Raw genomic sequence first — 16835 nt, 5'->3', positions numbered from 1 at the left:
TTTCTTTCTTTCTTCTTTGAAGTGGTGTTTCTGGTGTAAAGGTAGTCCTGGACTTATGAACATTGCTAAGCAAGGCGATTGTTAAGTGAATCGCCCTTGATTTAATGACCATATTTTGTGGGTAGAATGGTTGTTGAGAAAATTGCCACAGAACAGAATATCAAGCATATGCTGACTCTGTAAACCAGAAGCCCCCAATCTTTTGGGCCCAGGTGACCAGTTGCGTGGAGAGAGGTTTTTCTGTGGACCAGAGGAAGAGTGGTTTTGTGTGTTGCCTACTGTTCTGACCTAGGCTTCACAAAATTACCAAGCAGGTGCCTCATCCTGACAAAACCCCCCTTTTAATGTAAATTCCTATCATTCACATCCAGCAAAATCCTGGTAAATGGTCTTTCAAGAGTGATTTACCACCACAGACCTTATCAGGCTTGGAGAGTTGCCAGGCCAATAGCTTTCAAGAGCAACACTATACAAGAAAATACTTGGCAAGGAGTCACGAATAAATCTTTACACTACTTAGATGAACTAATTGTCTCCTGCAAACACCACTCCCTTTTCGCTTCTCTTTTATTCCCTGTGGGAGGGAACATTCACCATCCACCTGTGCCTTTACTCCTGAGTCGACTCTTGTTCCTTAGCTGTTCCCTTCTCCTGGCAGCTCTGCGCATGTGCACATCGGGAACAGGTTCCACATGTTCTTCTGCCTCACTGATGTCCAAATCCAAAGACAGCTGATAAATGTTGGACGGCCCTGGCCCCATCTCTGCCTCTGATGCAGAGCCCTTGTCAGAGCCTTCCCCAAACTCCAGGACTGGCCCAGGTTCCTCCCCAACCTCCTCACTGTCCGAGTCTGCCGCCAGCTCCACTGGCCATCGGCGGGCCACCTACATCCCACATGAGCACAGATGAGGTTTTCACTCATTTGTGCAGCCCGGTATCCAGTGTGCTATGGACCGGTGACAGTGTGCAGCCCAGGGATTGGGGGACCCCTGCTATAAACCGCTAAGAGAGGGCTGCAGAGCCCTACAGTGCAGTGCAGCTTCTCAACTTCTGTAACCTTCAGACCTATGGATCTCAACTCCCAGAATTCCCCAGGTAGCGTGTGAGCTGGGGGATTCTGGGAGTTGAAGTCCACCCATCTTTTAAGTGGCTAAGCTTGAAAAATGCTGCTATAGCGATTCCCTCCCCTTCCCCTCCCCAAAAATATTACAGCTTAATAAAAGACCTCTGAGCTTTCTTGATTCTTTCAGAATATCTGTTCTCTCTGAACAAAGCACAGAAGAGGTCTCGGAGGCCTTTTGTTAATAAAATGAATTCTAATATGACTCCTTTTTTTTTTTTTAAAACAGAATTCCCCAGACTTGTGAGTACAATCTTGCGTTTTCTGCTTTTTTTTCTTCTTAGAGCCCTGCAAATAAAAGGAAAAGCAGAGATTCACGAGAAACCTTGAAAAATTCCGCTCTTGTACACACACACACACACACATACACACACAGGTTTTCTTCCCTTCCCCCTTCTTCCCTTGTTTAGCATCCAGTCAATCTGCAGAATATCCATTGAATTAACTCTGAGAGATTTGTTTAGCTGGTCTCCAGGGTGATATAATTAGAGTTGCAAACTGCATTCTCGGAGGAAAGGCACAGGGGCCGAAATATGGTGAAGTGGGGGGAGAAGGAAGCAGCAGAACAAAAACAGGGAGGGGTTTTTTTCCCCCTCTTTCTCTCTCTCTCTGCTATCAGTGGCCTTGGTCAGGGGTGGGTTTCCAATTTTTTAACAGCCGGTTCTGTGGGCGTGGCTTAGGGGGTGGGCATGTCTTGGTGGTCATGGGACTGGCTGGATGTGGCCAACTCAACATCACTCACGTCGAGGCATGCATCTCCTCGCCTGTGACTGTGACTGTGGGGATGCTGCAACAGTCGTAAGTGTGAAAAGGGGTCATAAGTCACGTTTTTCAGTGCCATTGTAACTTTGAATGGTCCCTCCACACAAGCAAAGTACCAGCAAAGGAGGGGAAAAAAACTCCAGAGAAGTTCCTGAGACAGGAAGTCTAGTCCTGCCAAGAATGTAATAAGGGTTAACGGAGAGGCAGTTTCTGTAAGCAACACCAGAATGTTTCCTTCCTGCCTTTCTTACAGGATTAGGCCAGTAATTTCTTCTAACAACAGGTTCTCCGAACTGCTTAGAAGGTTAACAACTGGTTCTAGCGAATAGGTGCGAACTGGTAGAATCCCACCCCTGGCCCTGGTAGTTTGGATGCCAACCCTCTGCAAAAGAGGAGCGGGGTGAGCCCAAACAAATGGTCAAATTTGGCCTAATTTGGATTTTTTTTCACTTGGGTTTCAGTGTCCGTACAGGTTGTTCTTGACTTGTTTGTTTAGCAGCCGTTCAAAGTCATAAGGGCCCCGAGAAAAGTGATTTATGACCAGTCCTTCCTCTTACAGCCATCTCTCAGCATCCCACGTGATCAACATTTGGGCTGCTTTGGCACCTAGTCCATATTTATGTCATGTGATCACCAGTTGCAGGATGACGTGGTCGCCATTGGCGAGCTTCCCAGCTGGAAAGCTTCTGACCAGCAAACTCAACGGAGGAAGCAGAATTGGCTTAAACAGCCGCAGGATATTCTTAAACAAGTGTAGCGATGCGCTTAACCTCTGCGGCAAAAAAGGTCGTAAAATGGGGTGCAACTCATTTAATGACTGCCTTGCTTCGCAATGGAAATCCTGCTCTTGATTGTGGTTGTAGGGTTGAGGATTACCTGTAACCAGCAAGCACCATCTTTCGCCTTCTTAGGCTTTCTGGATTGGGGTCAAAGTGCTCCAAAGACGAATGGCAGAGTAACAACAGCAACAGCCCTTAGAATTGCATACCACTATATAATTATATACCATTATATACAGCCTTCTCTAAGTGGTTTACAGAGTCAGCCTCTTGCCTCCAACAATCTGGGTCCTCCTTTTACCCACCTCGGAAGGAGGGAAGGCTGAGTCAACGTTGAGCCTGGTGAGATTTGAACTGCCAAATTGCAGGCAGGCAGGCAGGCAGAAGTAGCCTGCAGTACTGCACTTTAACCACTGTGCACAATGGATGGATGGATGGATGGATGGATGGATGGATGGATGGCAGGCAGGGGTGGGATTCAACTGGTGTTACTACCGGTTCGATCATTTTGCTTTGTGCCACCCCACTAACCTGCTTTCCAGCTCCATTCTCCTGTGCAGGGCAACCAAAGAAGACCCATCCGATCAGCTGGGACTCAAGGGGAGGCGGAGAATAGATGGGGGGTAGTCAGAGGTGGGATTTGCCGGTTCTCCAAACTACTCAAAATTTCCGCTACCGGTTCTCCAGAACGGGTCAGAACCTGCTGAATATACCACCTCTGCTTTGGATCTGCCAGCTGACCTTCTAAGTAAAATCTGGGCTGCTTTTCCATTCGACCTTCTGAAACTCAACTCTTCGCTCAACACCCTGCATTATCCAGGCTTATCTTCCACCTGCGAGGAGATATCCATCATTGTCTTGGTATGTCTTACATGAATTGAAAACATGAAAACAATGGCAGCACTGGGGAAATCATGCATGTTCTTTCAGTCTTTCAACTCAGGATATAAATTAGTTTTGCTTTTCTTTTTTCTTTTGGTCCTCCAGAGCTATTTGAAAGAAAGCAGTCTCTGGACTCCGGAATGAAAGGCCAGGAGAAGAAGTTTTGTCACCTGAAACTAAACTAAATTGGATTAAATACCTACTCAGTTTAAGAGAGAGGGATAATCCAGACTTCCTTCATGTGGTCTGACCATTACTGATCCCCTTTACCAAACCATTTGGTTTTTACCCGCCTTGCTCTGCTGGTCAAAATTGAACAGAATTACATATGATACTGAAAGGGCCTCTGTGTCAACTGTCCAACTACTGAACCCAAATTAAACAAACACTCTGAAATCCCAAATTGTTGTTGTTGTTGCGAAGTCAACTCTGACCCCATGGACAATGTTCCTCCAGGCCTTCCTGTCCTCTACCATCTTCTAGAGTCCATTTAAGCTCACGCCGACTGCTTCAGTGTCTCCATACAGCCCCTTCCTTCTCAGCCGTCCCCTTCTTCTTCCCAGCATTAGGTTCTTCTCCGGTGAGTCCTTCCTTCTGGTGAGGTGGCCAAAGTCTTTGAGTTTCATCTTCAGGATCTGGCCTTCTAAAGAGCAGTCAGGGTTGATCTCCTCTAGGACTGACCAGCTGGATGGCCTTGCAGTCCAAGGGACTTGCAGGAGTCTTCTTCAGCCCCAGAGTTCAAAGGCCTCCATTCTTTGGCACTCAGCCTTCCTTATGATCCAACTTTCACAGCCACACATTGCAACTGGGAAAACCATAACCTTGACTGATATGTACTTTTGTTGGCAGGGCGATGTCTCTGCTTTTTTAAGTATTCTGTCTAGATTTGCCATCGCTTTCCTCCCCAGGAGCAAGTGTCTTTTAATTTCTTGGCTGCAGTCCCCATCTGCGGTGATCCCAGGAAAATAAAATCTGTCACTACCTCCATTTTTTTTTTGCCATCTATTTGCCAGGAATTGAGAGAAATCCCAAAAGGAACACTTTATTGGATACACCATTTGGGTACTAAAGAAACAAAGCCGGCTCTGGTTTTCCCGCGCAAAAGGCTTGCCTTGTTAAACAGTAGCTTCCTCTTCTCCCTACCCGTGTGTGATCACACTATCCAATTATGAGACGTCTGTTTGTTATGGGAACAGCCCATCTCCTTCCCTAGCACCTGCAGCAGTGACCTTGATAGTTTCCAGGCTCTCACAATCTCCGCATACCTTCTCGGTACGCCATTTCCCTCCTTCCAGTTCATTGGCAAGTTGAAAAGCATTAAGGTTTGCCGTGAAGACATGTAATGTTAAATACATACTTTTCTTATCAACTTTTTTTCTGATATTATACCTAATAAAAACAATTCAGCTTTAAAATCTACAGGTTTTCCTATCATCTTTTCTAACCCCCTGTGTACCTGTGCCCCAATTTATTTATTTTTTTGCTTTGACGCAAGTCAAGTGATAAAATGGATGGTTTTTGCACAACATTGGAAAAATGAAGATACACCACGAGATGAAGAAATGTAGTCAGGAAGATACTAGATTGTGCAGAACTGGAGAGATTGACATTGAAAATTAAACAGAAAGAGGATGTAGAATATTATCAAGCATGGAATTTATTTTACCAATGGTTGCAAAAAAGGGCGGGGGAATGGAGACTAAGAATATAATTTGTTTTGTTTAGCAAATTAAATACCCAGACAACATGAAGTTTTATTAAGCGCTAAGAGAAAATCAATAAAAGAAAAAGAGAATCATTAAGGTTTGAAAGAAGCAAAGCAGTTCAACCTTGACCCTCTGCCCTATAGCAGTAAGGGGTGGAAAGATTCCCCTTGTGGCGACTGTGGTGCTGATGTGCAAACTATATTTTTTTAAAAAATATTTTTTTTTATTTTTTAATAACAAGATAAACATAAACATACATAACAAAATAAACATAAACATACCACAAAAAACATAAAAAGATCCTTCTTCATGAATTTACATACAGTGCATCGATTGGTTTACCACTTTTTTTTTGTGCATCCATTTCCTAGTCACTAGTATAATTATATTACATAATAGCTCATATTATCAATCAATAATTGTATAACCTAATATCATCACTAAAAAAAAATCATTTATAATTTTGTTAATTCATATTTTAACGAGATAACTATAGTTTGCTTAATTTATTTTGCAATAAATCATAAGATCATACCAAATCTACCTTAATAATATTTTATAAAGATAATATTACTGATGTGCAAACTATTAAACACATTGTGCAAGATTGCCCACCATGTGTGTTCTCTGGTTTCCCCAGAAGAGCTACACAAAGCAACTCCAGAGGCGATTTGCCTGGAGACCTGAATGGGACATCCAGTTATGAGGCTAACCCCCGTAGAAGTTTTGTACACAATTACAAGGATTATGCGTATGGATTTACTTCTCTTGTTTTATTTTAATTTAATTTAATTTATTTTATTTATTTATTTGTCAAGCAATTATAAGATAACAGGTATAAGTATAAACATAGCTATGAATACATGAAATGGATACATATAAGAAAAATAAAAAGAAACAATAGGACATTGGTGCGCTTATGCACGCCCCTAAAGACCTCTTAGGAAAGGGGTGAGGTCAATAGTAGACAGTCTAAGGTTAAAGTTTTTGGGGTTTGGGGAAAAAAACCACAGAGTCAGGTAGAGTATTCCAAACATTGACCACTCTGTTGCTGAAGTCGTATTTCCTGCAGTCAAGTTTGGTGCAATTAACCTTGAGTTTGTATCTATTGTGTGCTCTTGTGCTCTTGTGGTTGAAGCTGAAGTATTCATTGACTGGTAGGACATTGCAATGTATGATTTTATGTACTATACTTAGATCAGACCGAGGGCGGCGTAGTTCTAGGTTGTCTAGGTCTAAAATTTCAAGTCTGGTGGCATAAAGTATGTGCCATGTGCTCATCAGATGCTAAATAAATAAACAATAACCTCTGGCAAAAACAGCCCCCACACAGTCATACTTCAACGGTCTCTTTCTGTCGCTCCCTTCTGAGAGGAGGTTTCCAACTATTCCTAGCAGGACTACGAGATTCTGTAATAGCTTTGTTGCTTATGCCATCCGTCCTGTAAACTCACAGGATTCTTTCTTTTCGCAATGTGTATGGACATTTAAACTAGATTGTGATGTTTCTCTGTGTTATATGTGTGTGTCTGGGGGGGAGGAGGGGTATACGCCTAATGGTTATCTTTTGAGCGCTGAATGCAACGGAATTTCATTTTAATGTAAGCTGATTACTGTACATTTAAAGTGACAATAATATTATTCTATAATAATATAATAATATTCTATTCTATTTTCTATTTTCTTCTATTCTATTTCTATTCTATTCTATTTTCTATTCTATTCTACTCTATTTCTATTCTATTCTATTTTCTATTCTATTCTATTTTTATTTTCTATTCTATTCTATTTTCTATTCTACTTTCTATTCTATTTCTATTCTATTCTATTTTCTGTTCTATTCTACTTTCTATTCTGTTCTATTCTGTTCCATTCATGAGTTCAGACAAATGCCCCAAGAATCTGTAGAAATTGGGACCTTCCTTGTTTGCTTCCTTCCAGTTAGAAAGCTCACTCTACCCTAGGAAATGTTATTACTTAATAACATACCTTTATTATTTTTACAAAGAACAGGCGAGTGACCATGTCTAGTATCCTTAGATTTAGGGACTGAAATTTAGATTTAGAATTAGACTTAGATTTTTGGCTTAGATTTAGAGAAAAAATAATTTTCTGAGATCATCAATCGGTTTTATACTTTAAAAAAAAGATATGCATTTCCAGCATGTTTGAATTTTTTTCTAAATTTATATAATGCTTCTCATTAAATATCTCTTTCATCGCCATTGTTTGGTGTCAAGAACAAAACATACATTGTTTAAACTCAGTCCTTGTGGCTTGGAAAGCGCAGTTTACATTGTGCTTGTCCACTGAGTGCCCCGCATGTCCTGAATTTTACTCAGTTATGAGATTATTCTTTGGTTCAGCCCCGTATTTAAAAATGAAGGCATTCATCACAGGAGGAAAGGTATATTTTCTGATGCTGTAATTTGCTGAAGGAGGAGAAAGAGGTAGCAGAAAGACAATATTATCCAAGGACGAATTAAATGGATGTGTGGCAAGGAACATTTCTCTCTCCAAGTGCTCAAAATTATGTTCCTAATTCCCGTATTCTGTTACACAGTGAGGGTTGAGTATGAATAATGAATCTGCAGCTCACCGTCGAAAGTATGGAGGGAATATTTTAAATGTTTAATTATTCAAATGAAGGAATTAACGTGCCATCCTCCCCTTCACGGTTCTGCTAGTGAACTCAAGGCTCCATGGAAAAGCTAGTGAGGAACACAGGAGGGGAAAACAATAAAGATGCAAGCAATGAGAAATTTTGGAGCAAGAGAGAAAATAAAATAAGAAAAACCAAATTACTTCCAAGTAAAGATATTTGGACTTCTGGAGCATCCATCTTTCTTTCTTAGAGATCCCAAAGGTAGCATGGGCAGATAGAAAGGCCGGTTGATGAGATTCAGTGCTTGGTTTGGAAGGAGATCTTCTAAAGACAAAACAAGAATTGGAGATGGACAGGAGTAACTTAGAGAGCTATCAACCATGGCAGCAGATACAGAATACCAGAGGTTTTTTTAATTTGTTTGTTTGTTTGTTTTGTCAAGAGATTATAAGATAACAGGTCTAAATATAAACATAGTTTTGAATCCATGAAATGGATACATATAAGAAAAATAAAAAGAAACAATAGGACAGGGATGGTAGGCACGTTGGTGCGCTTCTGGAAGGGACCTTGGAGGTCTTCTAGTCCAACCCCCCTAGCTCAAGCAGGAGACCCCATACTACCTGACCAGTCGCTTCTTAAAAACCTCCTATGATGGAGGACCCACACTTTTTTATGTTTCAAACGTTTTATTCGATTATAGAATAAATTTCTCCTCGTTTCTAGGTTGCTTCTCTCCTCGGTTAGTTTCCACCTATTGCTTCTTGCTCTGCCTTCAGGTGCTTTGGAGAATAGCTCGACCGCCTCTTCTCTGGGGCAGCCCCTCAAATATTGGGATATGCTATCATGCCACCTTCTTTTCGTTCAACGAATTTTCATTAAACCAGACAAACCCAATTCCAAGCAACCGTTTCTTCTCTTTGAACTTGACACGCTGGGAAAGTTCTGTGAGGAGAAGCCGGCATGGAGTGAGAACAAAGGGGACAGGAAGGCAAGATTCTCTCTTCTTTCTGATGCCTCCTCAGGGAGAGCCAGCGCGTCACCCCGAGTGAGTTCTATGAGGTGAGCCACTCCGGACGTCTGTCCGTGACCCGGAGAACTTGGCCACCAGCCGTCTGTTTCAAAGACCTTAGAAGTCAAAAGACAGCAAATCCTCACCGGAGGGAAATCCAATTAAACCGAAAATTGGATTGGAAGTGCTTGTTTAATTTAGAAAATGCATTTTGAGATGAAATATTGGCAGAAGAAAGCAGGAAATTGCCCAGCGGGATAAATTACACAAGGTGGGAAATAAGGAGAGTTTTAAACGGCTTTCTTAGGGAGGGATTTCCTTCCTTCCTTCCTTCCTTCCTTCCTTCCTTCCTTCCTTCCTTCCTTCCTTCCTTCTCCCTCCGTCCTTCCTTTCTTCCATCCTTCTCCCTCCCTCCCTCCCTCCCTTTCTTTCTTCTTCCTTCCTTTCTTCTTCCTCCCTCCCTCCCTCCTTCCTTCTTCCTCCATCCTTCCTTCCTTCTCCCTCCTTCCCTCCTTCCTTCCTTCTTCCTCCCTCCCTTCCTTCCTTCTCCCTCCCTCCCTCCCTCCTTCCTTCCTTCCCCTCCCTCCTTCTTTCTTTTTCTTTCTTTCTTTTTCTTTCTTTCTTTCTTTCTTTCTTTCTTTCTTTCTTTCTTTCTTTCTTTTTCTTTCTTTCTTTCTTTCTTTCTTTCTTTCTCTCTCTCTCTCTCTCTCTCTCTTCTCTTTCTTTCTTTCTTTCTTCCTTTCTTTTCTTTTCTTTCTTCTTGCCAGGGTTCTGCAAGGACCCTGTTAAAATAATCCTACGGGAAAAGGGGGAAGCATTTCGCAGATGGCTGGGCCGAAGTGCTCCTCAAAGTTTTTCATTCACTGTGGAGCCTAACAGGCAAAAAATAGTCCTCGGTTTACGACCAGAATTGAACCCAAAATTTCTGTTGTTAAGTGAGACATTTGCGAAGTGAGGATGCAGTTTTATTAACATATTCTGCACCTTCAACCCCCACCCCACACCCCACAGCGAGAAAGTAGCTCAGATTCACTCCAAACACTTTGTCATAAACTCACCTAACAGGCTAGATCCAAAGATATAAAACTATATGTTGGCTTAGTAGTGCATAGGTCCAGTTCACAGTGGCTGAGGGATAAAATTCAAGCTTTGCACGCCGAAAGCCTCCAGCTCCATCCTTGCTACATCTACAAACAGGAGTCCGGAAATAATAAGGTCTTAGCTGCAGCACGAAATTTGAACAGGTGGAATAAAAATTCAGTGAAAGTCCCTAAATCAGTGGCGGCTAACCTTTTGGGGCTCCTGTGGCAAAAATTGTGAGTCGTTTCTGGCTCTAGGGCACGGTGCTCATCTCCATTACAAAGCCAAAGAGCCAGCGCTGTCCAAAGACGTCTCCGTGGTCGTGTGGCCAGCATGACTCAATACCGAAGGCGCAAAGAGGAACGCTGTTCCCTTCCCACTAAAGGGGTCCCTATTTTTCTACTTGCATTTTTTACGTGCTTTCGAACGGCTAGGTTGGCAGAAGCTGGGACAAGGAACGGGAGCTCACTCCGTTACACGGCGCTAGGGATTCGAACTGTCGACCTTTCTGATCAACAAGCTCAGTGTCTTAGCCACTGAACTACCACGTCCCTTGCACTGACTAAACTGTGTCAACGATCTATATCATTGGATGCGAGAGAAACCAAGGCATTTTTTATTTTTATTTTTTTTGGACTCCAAAACTGGGTGACTTCAGCCGAGATCGTTCTTTCTTCTTTCCTCTTTTTAAGGGCAAACCACACACAGCTTCGCTGGGGATTGATGGATGGATCGGTTGGTTGGTTGGCTGACTGATTGATTGATGGTCAGCACAGCATCGCTTGTGCCCTTGTGCGTTGGCTCAAAGGTTGCCAGGAGAATGCCAGGCAGACGCTGTGAACTGTAGAGATGGCGCAGGAATCTGTTCCATTTTCGGAAATCTGTTGGCAGACCCAGACAAAGACACAGCCTGGAGTTGTGAGATAGTACACAAGATACTCAGAGGCAAAAGGAAGAAATTCACCTCCTCTTCCTGCTTCCACCTGAACAGATCACGCAGCTTCTGTCTGCAGGCTGTTAACGTCCATATGCCTGCCAGAATTTGACAACAATGAAAATATCCCCTGAATGCTATAAACCCATCTGGAGAAGTGCGACTCGGTTAATTTGTTGGTTTTGATTGCCTTGCAGTGACAATTAAGTGTCTCTTTTTCTCTTTCTCTCTCTCTCTTTTTTTCTAAAAAAGATCCTGCCCCTTGAATCAAAGTGAGCAGAGAATATTTCCCAGGAGGAAAGCCTGCCGTGTGTCCTTAGCATCAAAAAATGGAAAGAAATCCAGTTTGGAAGGATCCTTGCTTGCTGCTTTCTGAGCTCTGAGTTTCCCTGCAGACATTCCATTATCCAAGTAGGCAACATTATCAGGGCTAGAAAGAAGTGAGGTTTGCAAAGTGGAGGAGGAGGAGGAGGAGGAAGAGGAGGAAGAGGAGGAGGAGAAGTCGTATGGGATCCTTAGTGCTCTCTGAGCTTGGTTGTTTTCTTGCAGGCATTTCATGATCAAACTAGGGAACATCATCCATGCTAGAAGGGAATGTGTGATTTGTAGATAGGAAAAGGAAGAGGACTATGGGCCAATTAGTGCTCTCTGAGCTTGGTTAATTTCTTGCAGGCGTTTCATTACCAATCTACAGAACATCATCTAGGAAATGTGGGGTTTGTGGGCAGGAGAAAGAGGAGGACTTTGGGGTATTTGATGATTTTTAAGCTTGGTTGTTTTCTTGCAGACATTTCATTATCCAAGTAGGTAACATCATCAGTGCTAGAAGGGAGTTGACTTTGCCGTCAGCTTAGCGGCTTACTCTGTTGGTGTTAGTGGGAGTAGTCTTAAAAGCTCTTTGGTTGGGCTGTTTGCTGTACACTTATTTGGCCCTCTTTGATTGGGGTATTGCTCTTGTCTTTGACTGTAACAAACATGGACTTGACCTGACTTAGTTAGTTTACTTTATTGATTAGCCCATGGGCCATATCAAAGTGCAGAGTTCCAAACACAAATTATTACTAAAATCCGATAAAATACAAATTAAAATGGAATTGGAATAAAATACAATTTAAAATGAGATTGGAATAAAATACGATTTAAAATGAGATTGGAATAAAATACAATCATATATGGATAAATAAAATATGATAAGATTATATTTCAGCGCCACTCCTACAATCTACCCCAATCCGATCTCAACCGAACCATTTCGCTCAAGTACTATGCTGTATTAAATGTTGTTTTCAAATTCTGATCAAGAAGTACCCCAACCAAACAGCCCAACCAAACAATCACCAAGAAAGCTCCCATCAATATTGACAGAGCAAGCCACTTCCTTCTAGCGTTGATGATGTTACTCTATTTGGGTGATGAAATGTCTGCAAAAAAAAACCCCAACCAAGCTCAGAAAGCACCAACTGCCCCATAGTCCTCCCCCTTCTCCTGTCCTCAAACTCCATTTCTAGCATTGATGATGTTCCCTAGTTTGGTAATGAAATGCCTCCAAGAAAATAACCAAGCTCAGAGAGCACCAAGGACCCATCATTTCAACCCCAAGCTACAAATATTTTCCTTCGTTGGTACAAATCCATTTCTCTTTCTATAAAGGTTTAGATCAAACTTAGCCTGGGATTTCCGTATCAACTGGTTATATTCCCAAGCACGCTAAACCTTTGAGACTTCTTCATTATCCATTCCTGGCTTAAACCATTCCCCAAAAGAAAATAACCAGATTTGGATAGTGATCTAACAGGGAGAAATAACCCCAAAAGGAGAGTTTTCTTCCTGTTAAGCCAAGCTACCCAAAACTTAGGATTTGAGGCTCTCTCTATGCAAACTGGTGAAACTATAATCACGGTTTGGTTTGGTTATTACATCATCTCTTTCTTCTGCTCATGATTACAGTGTGGCAAAGGGTGCATTGAGGTTTCTTGAGCAAATGGAGGCTGCCCACGCGCTCTGATTCAGATAAAAATCAATTAGCGTGGATTAGCGGTGAAAACAATCATTGCCGGCCTAGTGTTACACTCTAGCAACCTACCACAACAAACAGAGCAGGTCTGGCAAACGGAAAACAACCCTGTCTTTGGGACACAAAAGCCATCTGACTGCACCTTGAAATTACCCCCAAACGATTATCCCGCATTTCAGGTGTGTGCGTTCGTATGTGCGTTGTGTGTGTGTGTGTGTGCGTGTTTGTAGACACTGAAAAAGAAGGAGCAAACTGAATCCCTAATCCATCTCATTATGGTGACTCATTCACACTTATATCATCGTACGGCACTAGGGTGTCCCATTATCTGAAGAAAGTTTTGTCTCTGCTAATGCAGCGGGAGGCGATTGAACGGGTGCCAGTGGGCTGTCACAGATGCCAGCTTCAAGTAAGGATAAGGAGGGTTGGCTTTAATCACTTCACCGAAAGCAGCAGATGGCTGTCATCTTGGCAAGGCGGTGGAATCGGCTGGACAGAGATTATGTGCGGGAGGTAAGTCCTCAATTTACAACTGCAACTGGGATCAGGATTGCCACTGTGAAGCATGGCAGTGGTTAAGTGATCCAGACTCCATTTTATGACCTTTCTTTGGCCAAGGTTGTTATAAAAGAAAATCACTGCAATTGTGAAGTGAAGCATGCAAGTCATTCAACAAATCAGGCCGAAGCTGTTTGGGAAGTTTGCAAAGAGTGATCACATGAACAAAACTCCACATTGGCAACAGGAAGAGCATCCGGCCACTAAAACAGTTGCCCAGACTCCACCCCGCAAAGGATTATTGGGTCATTAAAAGATAATGATGATGATCACATGATTCCAGGAATGCTGCAACTGTCACATATACATGTCAGTTTCCAAGTGCCTGAACTATGATCATGTACGACCATGAGGATGCTGTGAGCTCAAAAGTGCAAGAACCGGTCATTAAGTCATTGTTTCCAGGGTCATTGTGACTTCAAATGGCTGCTAAAGTAATTGTCATAAGCCAAGGACTATCTATAAAAATGACCATAGATGAGTTTTTTATTTCAAACTGCCCCAATTCTAGTTTTGGATAAAACTTTGCAGGATTTGCAAGCACTAAAGAGATTTATATGGGGCGGGGGGAGGAGGAGAAGATTTTAAAACTTGTAGGATTGGAAAGAGAAAAGTGGCCTTGGCTTTCTTAAACTTCACTTGATTCTGCTGTGCTGGCTTTCTATCATAGATAATAAAATGAATAAAATCCCCTAACAGCAGAATATCAATCATAGAAAGAGCCATCTTACCCAATTATTTTCATAGGTACTTATGGTATCAGTCAACCAAAGAAGAAAAGAATTTGAAAGGCCAGAGGATATTTGATAAAATATATACATATATATGTACTTTTTAAAAACCAAGAGAAAGACATTTTTAACATTAGGGTTACTGTCAAATGCCTTTCATTTTAGCAATAACTATAGCAACGAAGATATAATTGCTTATGCCAATACATGTGGTACATTAAGATTCAGGAAACAGGTTAAAGAAATGTTTGATGAATGTATGAATTTATCATGGCTGATGTACTCACATTGCTGGGAGAATTAAAAAATGACCTCGAGAAAGGAGAGATTTTGAGAAAGATGGCAGGATTTAAAATATTTATAAAATACTAAGGTCATCTATTAGGACGGATATACAAATTGCCAAGGAAGTATGACAAGCATGGAAGAAATAAAAAAGCTGAATGATAAAATGGATTTAAAACTTCAAAGAGCTAATCATAGCACAAAAATGGGAAGAACTGTAGAAGAATCAATTAAATTTATTCCAGGTTATAATTTAAGGGGAACTTGGTATAACAGAAGGCACAGAAGTAATAAAAGCAGGATAAAAGAACAATCTAAAGCTAAAATCTAAATAACTCAGTTAATAATAAATAACTAACTGGGATGAGAAGCAAGATTTCTTTCCCAAATAAAAAAAAAAACATTGAGACCAGTTAATAATTACCAAGCAAGTCAAATCAAATAACAATAAACATTGGAAATTCCATAGCAAGGAAGGAAAACTTTTTCATATGTGGTGATCATGTTAAAAACAAACCCAGCAGATTCAAGAGTACTGGAAAGAGATACACCAACATTTTCAGAAAATCTTAAAAATAAAATCTGAATCCCCCACATATATTAGGCATAATTGCAGAGAATTTAAATGAAAAACATCACAGTTTACTAAGATTTATACTGAAAGCCGCAAGAAAAAAAATAGGAACAGCACTGGAGAAAAAGAGAACCTAGCTCAAGATAGCAGGATGGGAAGCTAAAATTCAAAGAATAGACAACCCTGGCAAAACTGACATTATATATCCATAACAGAAGTTTAAGTAAGAATGGCTCATATATATACACACACACGACACATTACACAGCAGGAGAAATGTAGCCATTTAAGAATATTGTTTTTAGGAAGAAAGTTGTGAGGCCAATAAAAAATAATTAGATAAAAAGATTTAAACAGATATTAGTAACACTCTTTAATGTTTAATATAAAGTATAAATATCTTGGCTGTGTTCAGCGGTTGGTAAACTCAGTGGAAGAGAAAGGGAAAATGTATTATTAGAAAGTCTTCCCAGAATGTTTTTAATGATGTTTAGCAGTTGTTTTTTAATCTTCCTTGACTGTTAACTATCTAGTGCTTTATTATTCTTGGAAAAACAAGTATCTTTGTTTTGTTTTTGGTTTTTACATTTTGATGTTGTCCCATTTGACCCTCAACATTAATCACATAACAAAACTGTTGTGGTATTACACCAGAAAAAAACTGACAGTTGATTAACTTTCCCTGGTTAATTGGAGAAGTGGGTTTTTTTTAAAAAAATGGTGACTTTTAAGATATGTGGATCCTTGTGCCCAAGGCAAGATTGGAGCTCAGAATCTTCTGCTCCCAATCAGATAACAGATAATCAGAGTTGGAAGGGACCTTGTAGGTCATCTAGTCCATTCCCCATCCAAACGCCTCTACACTCTCAATAAGAATAAATCCCTCTAGTTTTCTTGGCCACATTTTCAAAAGCAATTTGTTGATTATGAAATTTCCATACCACCCTTCTCACCACCCAGGAAAGTCGGCTGGGTGACTCTTAGCCAAATCACCAAGAGACTGTGAGTTCTACTCAGCCATGACAGCCAGCTGGGTGACTCTGGGCCAATCACCAGGAGACAGACAATTTGGCTTTGGGCCAATCACTCTCTCTCTCTCTCAATCCAACTCACCCCATACGCTTGTTCTGGTGCGGATTGCCATATGTCAAAAATGGTGCAGGGTCTGTTTGAGTTGGACTAGATGACCTATAAGGTCCCTTCCAACTGTTAATCTGTATCTTTAACTCTGATAAACCTGTAGTATCAGGTGTGTTTGCTGCCTTAAGTTATTTATAAAAATAATACCAGGATATTATATTATTATTATTATTATTATTATTATTATTATTATTATTATTATTATTATTATTATTATTATTATTATTATCATCATCATCATTAAGCAATAATAATAATACACAGGATTAAAAAAATCCAATTAAGAACAAGGTTAAAATTTAAGCTTATCTTCTTTCCAGGACTGATTGAGAAAGGGAGAAGGGACTGGCCCCAAGTCCCCAGCTGACCTCCCTGCTGAGGCAGGACCAGGGTTCCCACTTGTCCACTTCGAGCCCAGCGCCTTCAACCACTATACCCAACTGCCTCCCCGATGAATTGGCCACCCCAATCTGTTTCCTGCCTCATTGCCTGGGCAAAGTTGCCTCTGAGCGCCAGCAAAGCGCTCTTCCCGCCCAACCGTGCAACTCCTAAAAGTAGGAAACCACCGTTTTGTTGCAAGCATGGCGCAAAGCTGTGCTGGGAAGCTGGGGTCACGAGGAAACTATAAAGAAATGCAATGCAAGAAATGCATT

The sequence above is a fragment of the Pseudonaja textilis genome, chromosome 14 (genome assembly GCF_049901715.1).
Source record: "Pseudonaja textilis isolate UNSWEBS1 chromosome 14, rPseTex1.2, whole genome shotgun sequence".
Lineage (NCBI taxonomy): Eukaryota > Metazoa > Chordata > Lepidosauria > Squamata > Elapidae > Pseudonaja > Pseudonaja textilis.
This window is presented reverse-complemented; position numbering follows the sequence as displayed.